Source organism: Protopterus annectens, chromosome 5.part0, assembly GCF_019279795.1.
Source record: "Protopterus annectens isolate FY-2018-M chromosome 5.part0, PAN1.0, whole genome shotgun sequence".
Classification (NCBI taxonomy): Eukaryota; Metazoa; Chordata; order Ceratodontiformes; family Protopteridae; genus Protopterus; species Protopterus annectens.
Genome location: NC_056735.1, coordinates 1,526,378,307 through 1,526,398,815, shown reverse-complemented (window position 1 = coordinate 1,526,398,815; position 20,509 = coordinate 1,526,378,307).

Genomic DNA, 20,509 nt, shown 5'->3' with positions numbered 1-20,509 from the left:
CACAGGCAATCCGTGGCAGGATGTTGAACAGCTGTACAGTGCTGTGTAGATGTATATGGCAAAACACATACATGTACAGGTGTCCATGCGTATGTGTGCATTGTCACTGCTCAAGTCCATTAAGGCTATGTCTGTGTTGATATGTGACATATACACAGCATCACAGTCAACAGCAGTACCGTGGACACATCCAGGCATGTGCAGATAGGTAAAAACACCAGTGCAGGCAAATAGACATGCCCACATCAAGACAGCATTCACATGGAGTATGAACACTGTAATGAGGTGACACACATATATGGTGATGATATCCAATGCATAACGGGTGTTACATGTGTGTGACACAAACACATCAGTCATGTCAGTGTCATGATGATTTGCAAAGATTACTGTGCAGATGTACTAGATGTCATAGAAATGTATGTGCAGCAGTATCTCTGTACATCTCTGAAACTGTGACCTGTCACCCTCATTATGTCTTACAGATAATGCCTCGTACACACTTTCCAGTGTACAGCTGCCAGGAGGATGATGTCCTCATCCCGTACCTCCATGAGAACTATGAGGTGTTGTTCAGCCATGTGCCACAGCATGCCCAGCAGCGGGATGACCTGTGGCAGGATCTACACAGGAGGGTGAACGATGTGGGTGGCCATAACCGCACCTACCAGCAGGTGCGCAGACACTGCATGGACTTGGTATGACATGCAAAACAGCATGCCACTGCAATCGCCAGGGAACAAGGTGGAACAGGTGGTGGGCCACCAACCCAGCCCCCACTCACACACACCGAGGAGCTACTGGCCAGTCTGAGGACACCCTCAGAACAGCATCCACACACACTAGCTGCCATCGTGGAGGTGGGTGTCTCCCAACCAATGAGCCTGGAGTTGCCTGGTAAGTCAGTACTGCACATATGGCTATTATATCCCATTTAGTTGCATGTGTCACTGTACATTATGTAAAGTAACAACATATGCAAGGTATGTGGACACACATGCTGCATACTACAGTATGCTACCCTGTGTATGCACACATGTGCATACTATACGCTATTATACAGGCGAATGTGTTAATATGCACAGTGCATCCTGTGGCTGTCAGACAGTCAGGGATAATATTCATACTGCTGTGTCACCCCTATACAGGTACCTCTGGCATGCCGCACAGACATGAGTCCATTGCAGGTGAGACTGTCATCAGTATCAGGCATGTTAAAGTATAGATCTATTTGCCATGTGGCCAGTTAACAGTTGCACACTTGATGTTTGTTCCAGTCACGATATGCAGGTCGCATCACCCAGGCCACCCATGTGCAATATATGCAAACGAAATGATACACCGACTTGAAACCACAGTAGTTGTCATTGCTACATGTGTGGTCAGCTGTGCATACAACGGTGGAGGTGTTCTACAATGGAGGCATATGTAGTATGCATTGGAACAACATGTGTGGTACGCAAATAGTACCACACAGTGAGCTGTGATATGGGCAGCCCACAGGTGTCACCATTGTGTTATATGCCCCTGCATTGGGAGCACACATTGTGATGTGCCATCTGACATGTCCCAGATACGTAGTGTTCTGGCTGCAATATTGTCACACTATCCCATGACCCATACCCCACATACCAAACATACAACCCATTGTCTGCATAGCCCTGTGGATGGTGACATATCTGACATCTATGGGTGTATGTCATATGGGACAACACAGACATGTGAGATAGATGGCCATCACACACATTTGGTCAACACATGTGCACACATGGCCATGGGGGATGGCCAGAGACACGTAGCTACACAGTAGATGTGATGTGTACACACCCTGTTGCATATTGTCCACACATGGTCCAATTATAGCCTTAGTTGACTGATTATACAGTTGATGTGGTACACTGGACATCCTAAAAGCCTGTGTACAGCTAGTGGAGGTGTCACTGAAGTCTACCGTATAAGATCTGTTGAACATCACGACTGTGTCATAGCATGACAGTAGTCACCTGTACAGCTTCCACAGACATTGACACCACATCAGGCCACAGATACTGTACATTTCCCTTGCTGCTGTAGGACATCACCGTTAACTGTGCACCTCGTGTGTGTGGTATATCAATGTCATGTGTGAAATGGTGAATTGACATGTCCACTATGTGTGGACATGGTTGCCAGGCAGCTAAGACCCTGTAGTCATTGTGCAGGGGTGTCATCTGTAAATCCTCCACTGACCTGTCACTTGATACAGCATGGTTTGGTGTGTATACACCTCAGCATCGTGGGTCACAATCCACAGTTATGTCATGGGTATGCATGCATTTATGGCTATGCAATGTGTACATATTATGCATTGTACAGCAATATAGATGCCTCATGATGCCATGCAATGGCACAGTGTCTGTACTTCACACTGTATAGCAATGTAGACGGCTCACACTACCCTTCCATGATCATGCACATTTGCTAAACATGCATTCTATCTGTAGTGCATACAGACAACACCGCAATGTGATGCCCATTACGATGCTGTACATGTGTCAGGACACCATTGTGTCAGACATGTATGCATGTTAATGCACACGTCAGCAGATTACATGTCAAGGTCACGTCAGCCATGTGTACTGTTATCTTGTTCTGGTCCACATGGTGTATCACGGGGATGCATGCATACTACCATGATTGTGTGAACTGCATGGCTACTGATATGACACCTGCTTGCTGTAGTGTGCACCCCAGGGAGGTATGCTTACTAACACTATTAATGTCTGAGCTGCATGCCCTCTGCCATATCACAGACATGCTTCATGCCATCTGTCAAATCACATGCATGGTGTGTGTGTGTGTGTGTGTGTGTGTGTGTGTGTGTGTGTGTGTGTCTGTGTGTGTGTGTGTCTGTGTGTGTGCATGTGTGTGTGTGTGTGTGTGTGTGTGTGTGTGTGTGTGTGTGTGTGTGTGTGTGTGTGTGTGTGTGTCTATTGTAATTTAGAGTCTTTCTTTGCATTCACAGGTGATGTAGGTGCGTTACCCTCCTGCAGTCCATCTGATGTTAGTGTCCCCACAGATACTAGCAGTGATGAACATATGCATGAGGTACAGGCAGGGTTGTCAGGGGCTGAATCTGTGCCAATGGTTGCCATCCCAGCTATGTCCCCCTCATCCCTGCACACAGTTCTGCTGCCAACACATACCGCATCACCAGTGGCCATAGAGGAAGGACAGTCAGCGTCTGTTAGCGTGGAACAGGAATGTGTGGTGGCTACAGAAGGTGTGTCTACACACCATGGTGTCAGTGTAATGACTGCAGATGTGCCACACAGGCATGTGGCCGGAGCTGCTCGTAGGAGGACCTCTGGCAGACATGCACCTGCAGGACAGAGCGCAGCAGCTGGTATCACCAGACGCATGTTCCAGACTGTAATGGCGGCACAGGCACATGCTGAACAGCAGAATAGAGAAGGGCAGAGGCTGCAGAGGGCTGCTATCTGTACCCTAAATGACAACATCCAGGCATTGGCAAATGCTCAACAGCAGATTGCTGATGTTCTGGACAGGCAATTGGGTGACATGGTCAGAATCCTTGACCGTGGCATGGCAATCCGTGAGCGTGAGCTGTCTGTGCTGGAACATCTGGTAGGAGTGAGGCATAGGCCACGTGGACGTAGGCCAGCTACACCATCTAGTGCAGGTCAACGTGAGAATGCCACCTCACATGCCCACTCCCATAGTGCTGGTAGCAGTAGCAGTGCAGCTGGTGCTGCACTGTCCACACCAGGACACAGCAGGCCACGTGGACGTGGCCCTGGATGTTCCCAGTGGGGACACGGTTCCAGTGGACATGTGTCGTCGGACAGTAGCCAAGCTGTACCTCTGCCTGGTAGTGCCCGTGCAACCCCTGGCAGGCACAGGTCACGTGGCCATGACCGGACACAGTGAGCTGTACAACCTGGTCTGTACAATCTGGAGTTGTCAATAATACCCAGTGTAGGCCTCACAAAAGGCAGAACTGTGTGCACACATACATGCACACAGCAAAGACATCTGTAGGGCACCACAACACCCACATGCATACTGAACAGACATGTCCAATCATATCACTGGCCCTTACCCACACACAAGATGTCATCCATTGGTGCAGCCTATGCCCCTGGCAAACATTATCACCCTGTGCATATGATGAAGCCTGTGCCACATCCCTGTCATCCACACCATTGGTGCAGGGACATGCTCAAATGTTCTGATGCACAGGGTGTACAGAATAGTGAGAAGTGTATATTACATTAGTTGTGTAAGAATAGTGAGAGAAGTGTATATTACATTATTTGTGTGTGAATAGTGAGAGACGTGTATATTACATTAGTTGTGTACTGGTGACACGCATCAGACATACCATGTAGTACAGGTTTAGCATGCATTGTAATATGTTCACAGTATGTGTCTCGGTAACAACAGTAACAGCATGTTGGTAATGATGCCCTGGTCCCCTCCTTATGGTCTACTTGCATGTGCCTACAGGTTGCACTGTTTGCAGTCTCCCATGTGTAACTGTGGAGTACTCACAGGCACATATGGCAATATCAGCATGCTAGACATAGCCTCAGCCTGACTGTTGGAAAGTCTAACATAACACAGATGTCAACACATATACTGATCCAGAAGCATGTGGGCAGTTTAATAGGCTACAGTGGCTAGAGACGTGACATCCATACCAGGTCACATCACAGGTATGTTGACATGGTGCAGGGGTTGTACACAGCGGTCTGGCCAATGATAATGTTAGAGGCCACTTGATAGCATGAGGCCTTACTGTGTAGCAGTAATACCCTGTCACATTACAGGAACATGCTCACACTCACGGGGTCAACAATACTATAACGCACACCCCATAGTGTTGAGGTGAGGACCCTTGCCTACGTGATCATCACCGTCACAGTACTGTGAACCCACATGACATGACACAGAGAAAGAACATGTACAGGTAGCCAGTGCGGCTGAGACTAATGGCATCAACAGTTGACTGCATCACCATGAGGGGTTAGGGATCCTGTGTATTCTGTATGGTAGCATACACCCTCACTCCATGCACCAGACAGCCATACATACCTACATACACACATACACACTGTGGAGACCACAAATGTCATACACATATGGATAGCTGATGTGTGTGATACACACACCACACCTGCCTACGTCATGCTTTCCACACTGCAGTATGTACAGATCTCAACAACAGTGTACAGGGGTGTGTAACAATTGGGATGTATTCCCCACCATATGTGGCGTATATGGTTACACAAGCAGACACACATGGCAGTACTGTGAATGATATGCCTGCTATATGATGATATGTCTGACAGACATGCAGCAGTATTGGCCACATTATGTGTACCGATGCTACCTTCGGCAATTGTGCTGATATATGCACACGGGAGGATGTAAGTGTTACAGGTGTCAAGTGACGTACTGTCGGTGACACCTAACCGCTGTGTAGGTTTTATGTCTCCACCGTCAAGTAATGGTAACATAGTGTACTGTTTGCACATGCAATGGTAGGATGGCATGTGACACACCTGTGAGCCGTCCCCAGCAAACATCCATCTACACAGGTGGATCACCACTTTATGTGCACACATCCATCCATACCTGCTGTACATCCTACCGTACTGTCAGTATGTCACCATATACAGGTGTCAATGATGGGGCTGCATTGCAACTGCATGTTGTAATTAGGCACAGATTAGTTACTTACATCAGCTACTGCACATGCATGGTAGCTGCATGCACACTACAGATTGTACATGTGTGTTGGTCCTACATGCCTGTCATGTAGCCATGTGTGTATGCATTGCAATTGATGGACATGTGTGTTGACATACATAACACATGGACTGTTGTATGATATGATGGGTGTCATGGGTAACTAGTACAGAGGGAATGTGTCCTCAGTCAACATTGCTGCCTCATGTACTGTTAGCATTCAACAGCCATGGACCCACCTTCCATTTATGTGCGTATGATTGCTGTAGCCACTTGTCTGCACGGAGGACAGCAAAAGCTATGCTATGTACATATGTGTTGTGTGTGTGGTCCATGCACATATCCACTGCAATTACATGTATGACATAGCCAAACATGTGTGTTTGTTGGTGTACAGCGACAGTCATCTGTCACAGCTGTGTAAGACCCAGGGCCCCTGGTATGTGTAGAGCCAACCTGGTTATGTACAGTGGTATCATTGCAATGCATAACACATGATGGAACCCTGTTGGTACATGTGTAGTCTGCACAGTTGCTGTAGACCTATGTACAGTGCACTGGTCATGAGTCACACGGTGTTGTGTTAATGTATGGCTGTGTATTGCTGGTCCAATGACATGGTGATGTCGGAGGGCTACATTGTAGATTGTGGTGTGTACCTCTGTGATATGCACCTGAGACATCTGTGATAGCTCCTGAGTGTGTACTGGTCAATACATGTGAGTGGCCTTCATGTACGTGGGGACAGTAATACCATACTGTGCCCTTCCATGTTTAGAATCCATGTGCATGCAAGATGGCCCTTTGCAACTGCTAAGTGTGTGAGCATGCCCAGTATGCCGTTGTGTAGATGAACACACAGTACATTCCAAACTGCGCCCTTCCGTGTTTAGAATCCGTGTGCATGCAAGACGGCCCTTTGCAACTGCTAAGTGTGTGAGCATGCCCAGTACACCGTTGTGTAGATGGACACACAGTACATTCCAAACTGCACCCTTCTGTGTTTAGAATCCGTGTGCATGCAAGACGGCCCTTTGCAACTGCTAAGTGTGTGAGCATACCCAGTACGCCATTGTGTAGATGGACACACAGTACATTCCAAACAGACGTGTGATACTAAGCGTGTGGGCATGGCCATTGACATCCTGTATAGCGATGGTGGTCATCCAGGCAAAAGATGTCCATTTTCAATGTCACGATGGATGCCTACATTGAACACACTGGCTGCTGTCTTGAAGGGTGTACTGTCTGTGGCGCGTCCCGTATCTATGTAGTGTTGTTGTAGTGCTCCATAGATATTTGGTTGCCCCGATCACACCACTGCCGTGTGTTTGTCTACGTCTACCTTGGGACAGTAATATGCTTTCAGACTGCTCACTCTTTATACATTCCCTATCGGCGTCCTTGCCTTTGCGGATGATGTCACCCACCTATAAGTATGCCTCTGGGAGTGCTGTGCTCAGTAATCTCTGTAGCACATTCTGTAAATGCGTAATGCTGTAGTGTGATAAGGTAGTTAGGTGTATGTTTGACTCCCAGCCCTGTTAAGTGTGTGTGTGTGTGTGTGTGTGTGTGTGTGTGTGTGTGTGTGTGTGTGTGTGTTTCCAGCTGCCTGGGGACACAGTAATGCTTTTAGATGCCTCACACCACATACATTCCCTATCGGCGTCTTTGCCTTTGCGGATGATGTCACCCACCTATAAGTATGCCTCTGGGAGTGCTGTGCTCAGTAATCTCGGTAGCACGTTCTGTAAATGCGTAATGCTATAGTGTGATAAGGTAGTTATGTGTATGTTCGACTCCCAGCCCTGTCAAGTGTGTGTGTGTGTGTGTGTTTCCAGCTACCTGGGGACACAGTAATGCTTTTAGATGCCTCACACCACATACATTCCCTATCGGCGTCTTTGCCATTGCGGATGATGTCACCCACCTAGAAGTATGCCTCTGGGAGTGCTGTGTTCAGTAATCTCGGTAGCGCATTCTGTAAATGCGTCATGCTGTAGTGTGTTAGGGTAGTTAGGTGTATGTTCGACTCCCAGCCCTGCCATGTGTGTGTGTGTGTGTGTGTGTGTGTGTGTGTGTGTGTGTGTGTTCGTGCGCATGCTCCCGTCTGCCTGGGGGCACAGTCTTGCTTTTAGATGCCGCACACCACAGCAGTTTGCTACTGACGTCTTTACATTTGCGGATGATGACATGCACCTAGATGACTGCCTCTGGGACTGCTGTGCTTAGTAATCTCAGTAGCGCGTTCTGTAAATGCGTCCTGCTGTAGTGTGTTAGGGTAGTTAGGTGTATGTTCGACTCCCAGTCCTGCCAAGTGTGTGTGTGTGTGTGCGTGTTCGCGTGCATGCTCCCGTCTGCCTGGGGACGCAGTCTTGCTTTTAGACACCACACACCACAGCAGTTTGCTACCGACATCTTTGCCTTTGCGGATGATGACACGCACCTAGATGACTGCCTCTGGGACTGCTGTGCTTAGTAATCTCGGTAGCGCATTCTGTAAATGCGTCATGCTGTAGTGTGCTAGGGTAGTTAGGTGTATGTTCGACTCCCAGCCCTGCCAAGTGTGTGTGTGTGTGTGTGTGTGTGTGTGTGTGTGTGTTCGTGCGCCTGCTCCCGTCCGCCTGGGGACGCAGTCTTGCTTTTAGACGCCACACACCACAGCAGTTTGCTACTGACGTCTTTGCCTTTGCGGATGATGACACGCACCTAGATGACTGCCTCTGGGACTGCTGTGCTTAGTAATCTCGGTAGCGTGTTCTGTAAATGCGTCATGCTGTAGTGTGTTAGGGTAGTTAGGTGTATGTTCGACTCCCAGCCCTGCCAAGTGTGTGTGTGTGTGTGTGTGTGTGTGTTTTTCCAGCTGCATGACAACAATACATTGCTTTTACAGTATTCACTCTCCATAACATCCATGCGGCGTCTTTGCCTTTGATGCTGCTGTCTGCAGACTAGACGTGTGCCTGTGTGAATCATGTGATCCACTGATCACGGTAGCACATTTTGTAACTGCATGATGCTGTCGTGTGTTACAGTGCTTACATTTATGTTCTGCTCCCAACCCTGCCACGTGTGTGTGTGTGTGTGTGTGTGTGTGTGTGTGTGTGTGTGTGTGTGTGTGTGTGTGTGTGTGTGTGTGTGTGTGTGTGTATCTATCTACATATATCTATATCTATATATATATATATATATATATATATATATATATATATGGTTTTTTATATATATAGATATATATATATATATTTATATATATATATATATATATATATATATATATATATATATATAAAATGTATATTGTATATAGATATGCATGTTGGGATTATCACTCTTGACTCTGCTGCATTGTCTGTACGTGAGCACCATGGATGTATGTTCATCTGCTATGGCTCTGTGATAGTGCACATACTGTGTGCTGTAGTTATCGTGGGTTATACATGTGTAGTGACCGGTTATTGTGTTGCTGGGTATTACATGGGCATTGGAAACAATGTTAGTGCAGCACCTTTGGCTGGTCATATGCAGATCTCGGCAACAGTCAGCGGTGGTTATTACATTGGAGTGTGAGGTATGGCTCATATCCGTCTGTAGTAACTGTCAATTCTATGCACCTCAGGTTAACATTACAGACGCACGTTTATCCACAGGTTGTGGTACAGATCCCAGGACTGTATGTGTAGACATTGACAGGTGCAGGACTGAGTTGTGTTGGATGCATGGAGGGGTGTCCATGGCCAGTAATGGGGATCTCTACAGCCTGGCAGGTACGGTCTGTGACTGTCCCACAACCTCCTGTATATGGCTGACACATGCTGTACCTGTGTATATGCAGACACACACACTTACCACAAACAGCTATGGCTATCACATACACACACCCATTGCACCACCATTGGGCCATGCAATAACCGTTGTCCTTCACACACACACACCTACGTGTACATTGGATGGCTCTATGACAGCTCTGGACATGTTAACACCACACCCTGTGCATATGATGTCACCTGTGCCACCACCTGTGATGTGTAACATTGATGCAGGATCTGACTAACCTGGTGCTGCTGCACACGATGGCTTTATTCCACTGTATTGATGTTAGCATGCTGTTAACACACAGTGTGTTACTTCCAGGTGTACTTCAGCAGGCATGATGCATTGCAGCTATGACCATCACTGTAGCATAGTTTATAGCACTGTTACTTCTGATGATGTAGTCTCCATCCATGTGCCATTTCACTGATGTGTGTAGTATTGGCAGCATGTGTGTCTGTGTGTGCAGTACATGTGTGATGTGTGTAGTACACATGTATACATGCTTACAAATGCATACGCGACATTACACGGGCTTCACCATTCGTACACTAGCTTACTCATTCTTCCACATGTGCACACAGGCTAACACGCGCACACACATGCTTACTCGGGCTTACTGGCACGCACGGGCACAGACACGCTGTGGGCAGGTTTGCAGGTCACATCGGTGGTATCCATGGCATACGCCATCAGTCTCTTGACGTTTCCTAGGATAGCTCATGACATGTCTCTTCCACTGAGTACTGACAGCACATATGTGACACTGGTCTGGTGAGGTTACAGTGTTTTGTACATACACTCTCATGTTGTCACCTATCTTCTACTCTAATAGTCCCCTTAACCTACACTACACTGTAGAGGCTTGGCCCATATGGCATGACATGTTGTGATTCACTATCCTCAGCCTCACTTGCCTCACATAGCCTACACATGCTTCGTTACATCTCTGACAGAGCGCTTCCACACATAAGTACCAGTACGCAGTAGCCATGTTGTCTCCAGCTTGCCATTCATGTGCATGGTGTACTAACATCTAACTAAACCTACATTTTGTATGTATATTATCCATATGTCTTGTTTTGAAGTGCAGCACGTTCTCGTGGCACTGCGCTGCGCTTCCACATCAGGGATCGGGGGAGGACAACTACTGGTTCATTGATATCCAATGGACAAAGCCGCCACTGGCCTTGGACTTGGATATTGGCATGCTTCTTCGACTGTATTCATACTGTATTTGCAGCTGTCATTGCTCCATTTAGCAACGTGCAAAATGTTAGTTGCATAACATCCGGGTACATTTCTGCACATAACTCTGCTCTTGCATGGACAGCTTACTGTTTCATGTATCGTGTAATTACGTAGGGTTACCACCTGTCCCACGTCACGAGGGACAGTCCCTCTTTGGGCAGTTGTGTCCTGCAAAAAATGTAAGAAAAGTGGCAAATGTCCTGAGAGTTTAGGACAAAATTATTTTCTATATTTTATGTCATAGTTGCATAAAACAGTTATTCTGTATCTGAAACACCTAGATGTTATAAGAAACAGAATAAGGAACTAAAATGCTACAAGAATAGACTTTTATTCAGGCAAAAAACTGAAGTTCTGTCCTTTGTACTGGCCGTGGGTATGTTTTGCCCTGCAAAATCTGATGTTTGTAGCACAACTGTCCCACTTTGGGCATTTGGAAAGGTGGCAACCCTATCATGACATCATTTGCATAGCTTACACATACAAATGGGGTATGTTGCAAATCCCAACATTGTCCGTGCAATGTTCGTGTTACGGGCGGTCTTGCTCACCCCTGCAGGTGTTTGCTGAATAGCCTGGCAGTCATCTTTCCTTGCTGTACTCTCACTCAATCCATACATGCCGGAGGCTTCATGTATCATGGCCTAGGCTTTGCTGTGTGCTATGTCTATTTGTGGGGTATGCATGGCTGTGGGTATGTCCCACTGTCATCATTGGTAAAGTTGACACCCTATAGGTACTTCCTGCAGACTGCTGTGTCATTTGACATGTCAGCACATACCTGCGGATGAACTTCCTACTTCAGCACTTTTCATACCTTCTAAATTATCTTGCAGTTGATAATGCTGTTTCCTCAGACATGTATCTGTTTCAGATCATACCTATCAACCTCGTAGTGCAAAACATCTGTACAAAGCCTAACATGATGGGGGGACAGATAGGGGCAGATTCTACATATTGCTCTTACAAACGTAGATAGTTGACAGTATTATAGGTTTTGCATAAGTATGACCTTTTTGAGGGATTTGGGGTCTTAAACATATATGTTTATCATTATTTAATGACATCAGTTCTCAGGTATTTGGCAGACAGGTACAGATTGTGAGAGGAACACATCACACATATGAGGCATACATCTGCACATTCGTACAGTTGTGAGGTATGTTTCTGATACTGGACATCAATTTCCTCACGCCAATACACACAATACATGGAGCCATCACAGGCCAGTTACCATTACATTCCTATTGCAGGACACACCCACCCACTGGGTTATATTCCTCACACAGGCCAACAGGTGCTTATCCACACTAATTATTCCATCATGTACCTTATGTGTACGCCGGTATTTGTGCTTTCCGTCAGTGGCAGAGCTCATGTACGAGTATGGGGGACTGGACACTGTATCGGTGACACTGCATGACACCCTGAGGGACACATGTCTTTTGTGTCTATTAACCTTCCACATTGACTTTCACAGGCCATACATTGTAATTCACATTTGTGGACAAACATGCTTATGACTTGTACATGTTTTGTCATTTGTCCTGACGTCTTTCTTCTCACCTGTCCACCTAGTATCACTAGTTCTGTACATTTCATTAGGATGGGTTACCTTCATACCTCTCACCTGTACACATTATGGGTATACGCCCTGGGGTTTGACCTATGATTCTGTTACATTTGTCATGATAATGTGCCTTTCTGGTAGATTGCTGGCAAGCCATGATGGACTGTGCGGTTAGGTAATCATGACTGACATTTCTATTTCATGATTACTAACTCTCATAACATTCGTATTCCTGACTATGCAATTATTCTATCAACGGTCTGACTTTGTCTGAGGTATATTTAATATAGTCCCTATTTGTCTGTCGTGTACTATGCCTTAGTCCAGTTGTCTTATTCTGACATTCTGGCAGGTATGGTTACCATCTTGGTCGTACGCGTGTCCATCCATGATAATCGCCTACATGACACTGATATAGGTCCCTACATCTTCCCCCAATGGTTTACACAATATCCAGTAGATGGGTTGCACCTTTTTGGAGAATGTAGGCGTGTGCTATACCCACATAGGTATATTGATCACTCCCATGGGGCATACCTAATAGATCTGTGCCAACCAACACCTTGGCCCAATTCTGCATACCCATGATTCCCATACCTGACACACCTCCACAGTACCCATTAGACATGTTTAATGTGAGCGATAATAAAGTGTGAGGACACTTCTGAGCACTCCCCACTCTGCGGATATCAGCTCGTACGTCATACATTCAATCGACCCATGTGTTATTACCCTTGCACCTGCTACTGTTGCATGTACACCTATATCGTAGTTGCAGGTGTGACTTCTTTTGCATCAATGACGGTTGGCACTTCGTACGGGATCAATTTTTGGGGTCCTGCAAAGGACACCTATATTCATGTTTAACGTGTAGAACTTGCAGGCCCTGTCACACTGGTACTTTCCGGGCAATGGTTTGGAAACCATCGGTGTATTCTCCTTTCATGCATCTCTGTCTGTCTATCCATATTAGCTATACCGTGACCTATTTATGTACATGTGTTATATGTACAGGGACATATGTTTGTTGTGTATATATCTATTCATATATCGTGTGTGTATAGATTTATATATGTACATATATACATATGTCTGTACATTCCTCATCTCGTAATTTGCTTTGGATTATGTCTGTGGATATATGTGTATATATATATCTCCATATCATACCTTTCAACTGTACAGATTTCCGCTGCATGTACAGCTGTTTGCCTCTTATCTTTGGTCCATTTTTCATAACCTTGTGTCTATCTGGCAAGTTAGTGGCATATCATTAAAGACTGACGTTGGTAAATAATGACAAACATTTCAGGTTACGACTTCATACCCTTCAGAGAATCCATGCTAGTGACACACCTGTTATTCTATCCACTTTCTATGTTTGTTAGGGCAATATCTGGGGATTGTCCCTATTTGTAACAGTTGTTGTCATGGCTTTGTCCGGTTTCATACTTTACGGGTTTAACAGGTATGAGCCATGTATATAGAACGTGGGGAAAACACCATTCATTTTCTATTCTGTGAGCGGATTACACACGCGCAGGTGCACTTGCATATCCTTATTGTGGGTTACATGTGTTTCATAGATAATTGTGCTTCCATGAACTTTCATAATTCTGACCGTAACAGTTACATATCTGTATTCCAGTTTACAGACTACTGCAAAACACACGTTCACCTTTACATATTTAAATGTGTGTACTGCACGAACACTTTCATTACACTTTCAAGTTATATGTGCAGTGGTCGTAGGTTAACCAGGACTGCATTCATGTTGGCCGGATACCGGAACCACTATTCTATTGGTGTTCTCCCTCATTGATATGCATACCCATAGTACTTAGCTACATCAACATACGCCTCACCGCTTCACCTACGACACAGGCATCCATTCTCCTGCTGGGAAAAAGGCGGTACTACATATTACACATTCCCTATTGCCTACTGCTGTGGACTCCGGCTGCATTGTTAATCACTCCGAGGATATACAGAACACCAAGGCATATAGTCCAGCCACATACAGGTCTTTGATTGTCAGGGTGTTCATGTAGTGATCTGGGTTTAGGCTTGTCCACCTGGTGAACGGAACTTTCCTGGCTGAGGTCAAATGTCAGACGAAGCATATGGACAGGGATTATCTCCCTATTTTGAAGTTTTACCTGTGTTTATAGACACAGGTGTTTGGGCACCTGTCAGCAGCTTACTCTGTTGCATTACATATTATGGGTGGGGTTGTTATAGTCCATATGCCATGGTGAGGGGTGTTCCCATTCACATTTGACTATTACCTGTATACAGTCATACGGGGATTATTATTTTTGGACATGACGTGACTACAGGTATGCAGTTGTACATTACACAAGTGTGAAGGGCTGTTCCTGTAAATATGTATGGACCATACCTCTCAACCTCTTAGAGCACCAACCCTGCACAAAACCTACACGATGGGGGCACAATTAGGGACACATTTTGACGATTGCTCTTACAAGCTTAGAACATTGATAGAATGCTAGGTTTTGCATTAGCATGACTTTTCTGCAGATTGTGGAGTCTTATACTCCGGATATTTCTCATTATTTAGTGACGTCAATCCTCAGCTATTTACCACACTGGTGCAGATTGTCGGAGGCACACACCAACTCTATGGGGCAAACCTGTGGTCATTCTTAGGGTTGCCACCTTTTCGACTGCCTAAAGTGGGACATGTTCTGTAGACATGTCAGATTTTCCAGGACAAAACATACCTACAGCCATGCATAGTACTGAACTTTAACCTTTTTTGTACATATAATAGCTTATTCTAGTAATATTTGAATTGCTTATGCTACTTCACATAACATAATGAGGATTCATATATAAAATAACCGTTTTATGCGACTATTAAAGTAAATTAGGAAATAAACTCTCAGGACATTTGCTATGTCTTGATTTTTTTCACAGGACACAACTGCCTACAGAGGGATTGTTACTCGCAAAGTGGGACAGGTGGTGACCCTAGTCATTCTGCGAATATCCGGACAGTTGAGTGGTATGGCACAGACCTCTGTAATACGCTGTTGTGTTCTGGCATGGCAGTAGCTCAGCATTAAAGACTGCAGTCAGACGTGCTGACATACAGTTGGGTTTCAGACTTCATACTCCAGACATTAATGCCAATGTGCAAACTGTTATTCTATCAAATTCTATGTTTCTAAGAGATATGTTTACAGATTGTCCCAGATTTTGGCACTTTATCTCACTTATATTCACGGCTCTGTCCAGATATCATTGACAGGTATGGTCAGTCATAACTGCACACAGTCAGTGTCCCTCACACTTGATCAGGGTTGACCTGTTTACGTAGTGTCTTCCTCGCCCTCATGTCGTTTTCCACTTTGCAACTGTGTGCATTATATTCTCCCTCCTATTCATGTCTGGACACGTGCGTCATGGGAAGGTATTTTATCCTGGGTTGCAGGTTATGCATGCCCACTTAGGGCTGGACAGTATCATGGACCTCCACTTCACGTTCTGACTTGTGTCCAGATATCTACTGGATTGGACATCATGTCGTCATACCCATTCTACTATTTACACAAGTTGGTCATCCCATGAGGGATATCCCAAAAATTGGTCAAAACCAAAACAAGTTAGATAATGAAGATTTTTTTGGCTGCACGAAAACTTGCAGGGGGTTTTACCTGCAGGGGATACATGGTTTTCAATCCTGACACTGCCTAGAGTGACAATACCTACTACATATGTGTAGGGGTCACTGTGTGTAGCTGTTTCTGCAACAAACCAGTGGACCAAGTATGGCTGGATTTGGTGGACGTTCTGGTATGGTGGCAGGTTGTGTGTTGTGGAGGGTATGCTGGGTAAACTATTATGCATCCAGGTGTGTTGCGTTTGTTATGGCCAGTTCCATCAGGACTCATCTGTGGGTATGTGATGGTGCCGTATCTATACATTTGTCTCGCATATTTCCATATTCATATGTTTGTGGGATTGTGTTCTACACTATGGCCTGTCTGCTTGTCTTGCAGCTGTTTCTACATGAGGTTGTGTTTCTTTCAACTTCACCCACTGCCCCCTCATACACCTCTGGTTCACCTTTTCTGCATACGACACAAGTATCGCCTTTGAGGAATTTACCATTAAACACACACCCCTCACACGTGAATTACTCACACCCCATAGAGCACTACTTTGGTTGTTGGCCCATGACACGGCCAGAGTTACACATTGACTACCCTACATGTGTCGGGTACCTTTATGGTTGTGTGGACTACCCTGCCATGTTTGTTTTCCACATGCTATACCTCACGCACATAGGTACATGCCCTTACTTCACTTTCATTACTTGGTTGGTGTATCCGGGTACTACCCGTTCGACTGTCACATATACGTTCAGATTATACAGCTGACTTCCGGAGTTTGCCAGCCTGTTCTACTCATTGGTAGGATGGCATCTTTTCCTATGTCCAAGCTATTCCTTACACATGTACGACCGTTGTGGACATTGCCTCCCCACAGTCAACGGTTGTGTTTCTACCTTTTCAATTGGCCACAGTGTGACATAGGGTTACCACCTGTCCCACTTTGCAAGGGACAGTCCCTCTTTGGGCAGTTGTGTCCTGACATGTAATTGTCAACATGGCAAATGTCCTGAGATTTTAGGACAAACATATTTCTTATATTTTATGTGATAGTTGCATTAAACAGTTAATTCTGTATCTGAAATACCTGACTGTTATGAGAAACAGAATAAGCAACTAAAATGCTACAGGAATACGCTTTTCTGTAGGCAAACCAGTTATGTTCTGTCCTTTGTACTGGCCGTGGGTATGTGTCGGCCTGTACAGTCTGATGTCTGTACCAAACATGTCCCACTTTGGCCATTTGTAAGGGTGGCAACCCTACTGTGACAGTTGCGGTGAACACAGCATATTTTACAGGCCGACACATACCCACGGTCAGTTCGGCAGATAGAACTTACAATTCTTGCCTATATCTAAGCTTATTCTTGTAGCATTTCGGTATCTTATTCTGTTTGTTATGACATTTATATATTATACGTCCAGTGAAATATGTTTAATGCAACTATTGCATGACATCTACGGAGGAATTATGTCCTATATTCTCTGGACATTTGCCAGTTTTACATGTTTGTGTCAGGACACATCTGCCCACAGAGGGACTGTCGCTAGCAAAGTGGGACAGGTGGTAATCTTGGTCGACGGTACGGATCATACTGTTCCTTTCAGCCTACATGTGTCTGTGTTGTTATGGCTCGTTTATATGCTCCTTCTGTTTCGTTTACATGCGTATGCTATTTCCTATCACATTTGGTATGTGAAATACGGACATACCTTTTGTATGTGACTATTACATGGCTTGTGGGATATGATTCAGACATACGGTCACTACCTATATCTACATTTCTCCTCGTGTATTTTGTTATGGACACATCTGCACAGCTATGTTCCCTCCCTCAAATTATGGGTCGGCTGGTGACCCTCTCCGTTGGACTGGCCATACCTACTGGTGGCGCGCTAACATCTGATACATTTCACTTCCACATGGTATAGCTATCAACACTACGTTGGACTACAGGCACACGGTTTTCTTGTCATTTGTTCATGGGTAGGGACCCGTTATTCCCTACCGTGCATTTGTGTTTGACTCTTCATTTTCTGTTCGCAAGGACTCTGCTTTGCATACGTTTCAGTCTCCACGGACACTGATAGGTAAGATTACTATTGCTGGTGGAATATAATATTCAGCAGTTTAGGTTGCTCCTTGAAAGCCGACATTGACACGCCTCCCTGCACAACTTCGATATGCCCCTTGCACTCATGCACATTTCCTATGCACGTGGCTATGGTGGCTGCGTGCCTTCATTAATATGCATATGGCGCATCTACTCCACATCTACGCCACATGGCCGGCGCAAGCCTTACGCCGGTCTTGCGCTGAGCTTCATGAATCCAGGGGCATGACTTTTTACATTTTCTTTTTAAGTCTTTGTGGATACATTCAGACCAATAATACCACACCCCACTAGCTGTGGGCATGCATGTCTCAGCCTTCTTATGACCTTGTCAGCACAGCATAAGTGGACTGTTTAGATATACTTTAGAAACACAGGCTGTTTACATCCAACTGATGTTCATAACCATTAAGGTGTCTGCAAAATATCCCATCTAACATCTAAATCAAAAAATAAAAAGGTCACATAGACAAACCAGTTAGTATAAACTACAAGTAAAACCTACCCAAGCTAGAGTTTTCACTGTGTGATACCTTAAACCTCCTGTAATAGAGGCCCAAGCTGAAACACTTGATGTCCTTAAGGGGTTATTTGCATATATCACATGGGCCTCTATTACAGATGGTTTAAGGTATCACACCTGGGCAGTGGCGTCTCCATATTCATAAAGGATATGCACACCGCCAGACTAGTAGCCCAGCATAACACATCTGAGATACTTCACGTACAACTAACATTGTGTAAGATGGCGATCCAGGTTATAGCCTGCTATAGGTCCCCAACCATGTCCCTAAACTCTCACTCCATGTTCCTAAGCACCCTGGAATCTATCAAGGTCCAACCCAACACTCTCATACTAGGAGACTTCAACTACTCCTCCATCAACTGGGAAAACTACTCAAGCACCAATACACTGGCCCAACCCTTCCTGGAATTCATCAATTTCAATGCCCTGGACCAACTCATTCTGGTCCCAAGACTGGAAAAACTCCCTTATTAGCCTCAAAAAAAAGTTGAGATCCCTCATCAAATCATCTAAAGCCAGCTATGAAGGCAGAATTGTGGCAAACACTAAAAACAATCACAAAGCCTTCTATAGTTATTTCAAGAACCTCCACAGAAATGCCCAGATTTGTTCTGAGTTACTGCACAATGGTACCTCCTGTACTCAGCCAACAGATATTGCCAACATACTGACCGACAGATTCAGTGCCAACTTTACCCCTCTCTCCCTCTCTAAAGGAACAATCACAATACCGAGAGAATGCCAGGCACCCAGCATTACTTCAGCACAGGTTAAAGCTGCATTGTCAAAGGCCAAGAATACAGCTTCCATGGGATCCAATAATATCCCTGGCTGTGTTCTACATGAACTACAAAGCGAACTGGCACCACATCTGTGTACCCTGTTCAGTCACAGCCTCACCTCAGGCTTTGTCCCTACTGAATGGCGCACTGCTACAGTCATCCCTCTCCATAAAGGGGGAGCAACTACAGACCCTGGGAACTATCACCCCATTAGGCTGACGAGTCTGATATGTAAAGCCATGGAGTGCATCATCATGGACCTGATTAACAATGATATAGGAAATCTCCAAACTCTAGACTCCACGCAATTTAGTTTTGTAAAAGGGAGATCATGCCTGCTCAACCTGGTTGACTTCTTTGAGTCAGTCACCAGGGCTGTGGATGAAGGTAAGGCAGTGAATAGAGCCTACCTCAATCTGGCCAAGGTCTTTGATACCATTCCTCACTCGGGAATTATTGATAAACTCATCAAACTAGGCATGAACCCCTATATCACTAGGTGGGCTGCAAATTGGCTCACAGATAGAACAAACAATGTGAAAGTAGTAGACTCCAATTCAGACTGCCGACCAGGGGTTTATATTGGAACATTGAAATGGCAAAATATTGAATCACGTTACATCGAACTGGTTACATCGAACCAGCAAAACATCGAAAAGCTGTCAATGACAGCTTCCAATGGGGACATAACACAGAAAGGGTGCCACCCCACACCCCCCACTCCTTAAATATACCAACTCCGAGATCACGCTACAGTGTAGGAAATGGAAATCTTCCATTCCTGCACTGTAGTGCACTGAAGTGCAATCTCCGAACTGGAATATTTAAATGGCAGGGGGTCTTTCCCTCTGCATGTAGTAAGTTGTTTTTAACATTCACTCCACACATTAGTAATTTTTGATGTTTCAATGTTTTACTTTCCGATGTAAACATTTTGATGTACCATGATTCGATATTTTGCCATTTCGATGTTCCGATATACACCCACAGACCAGTCATGAGTGGAGTCCCACAGGGATTGATCCTTACTCCTCTCCTGTTCGGCATCTACTTATGAAAAG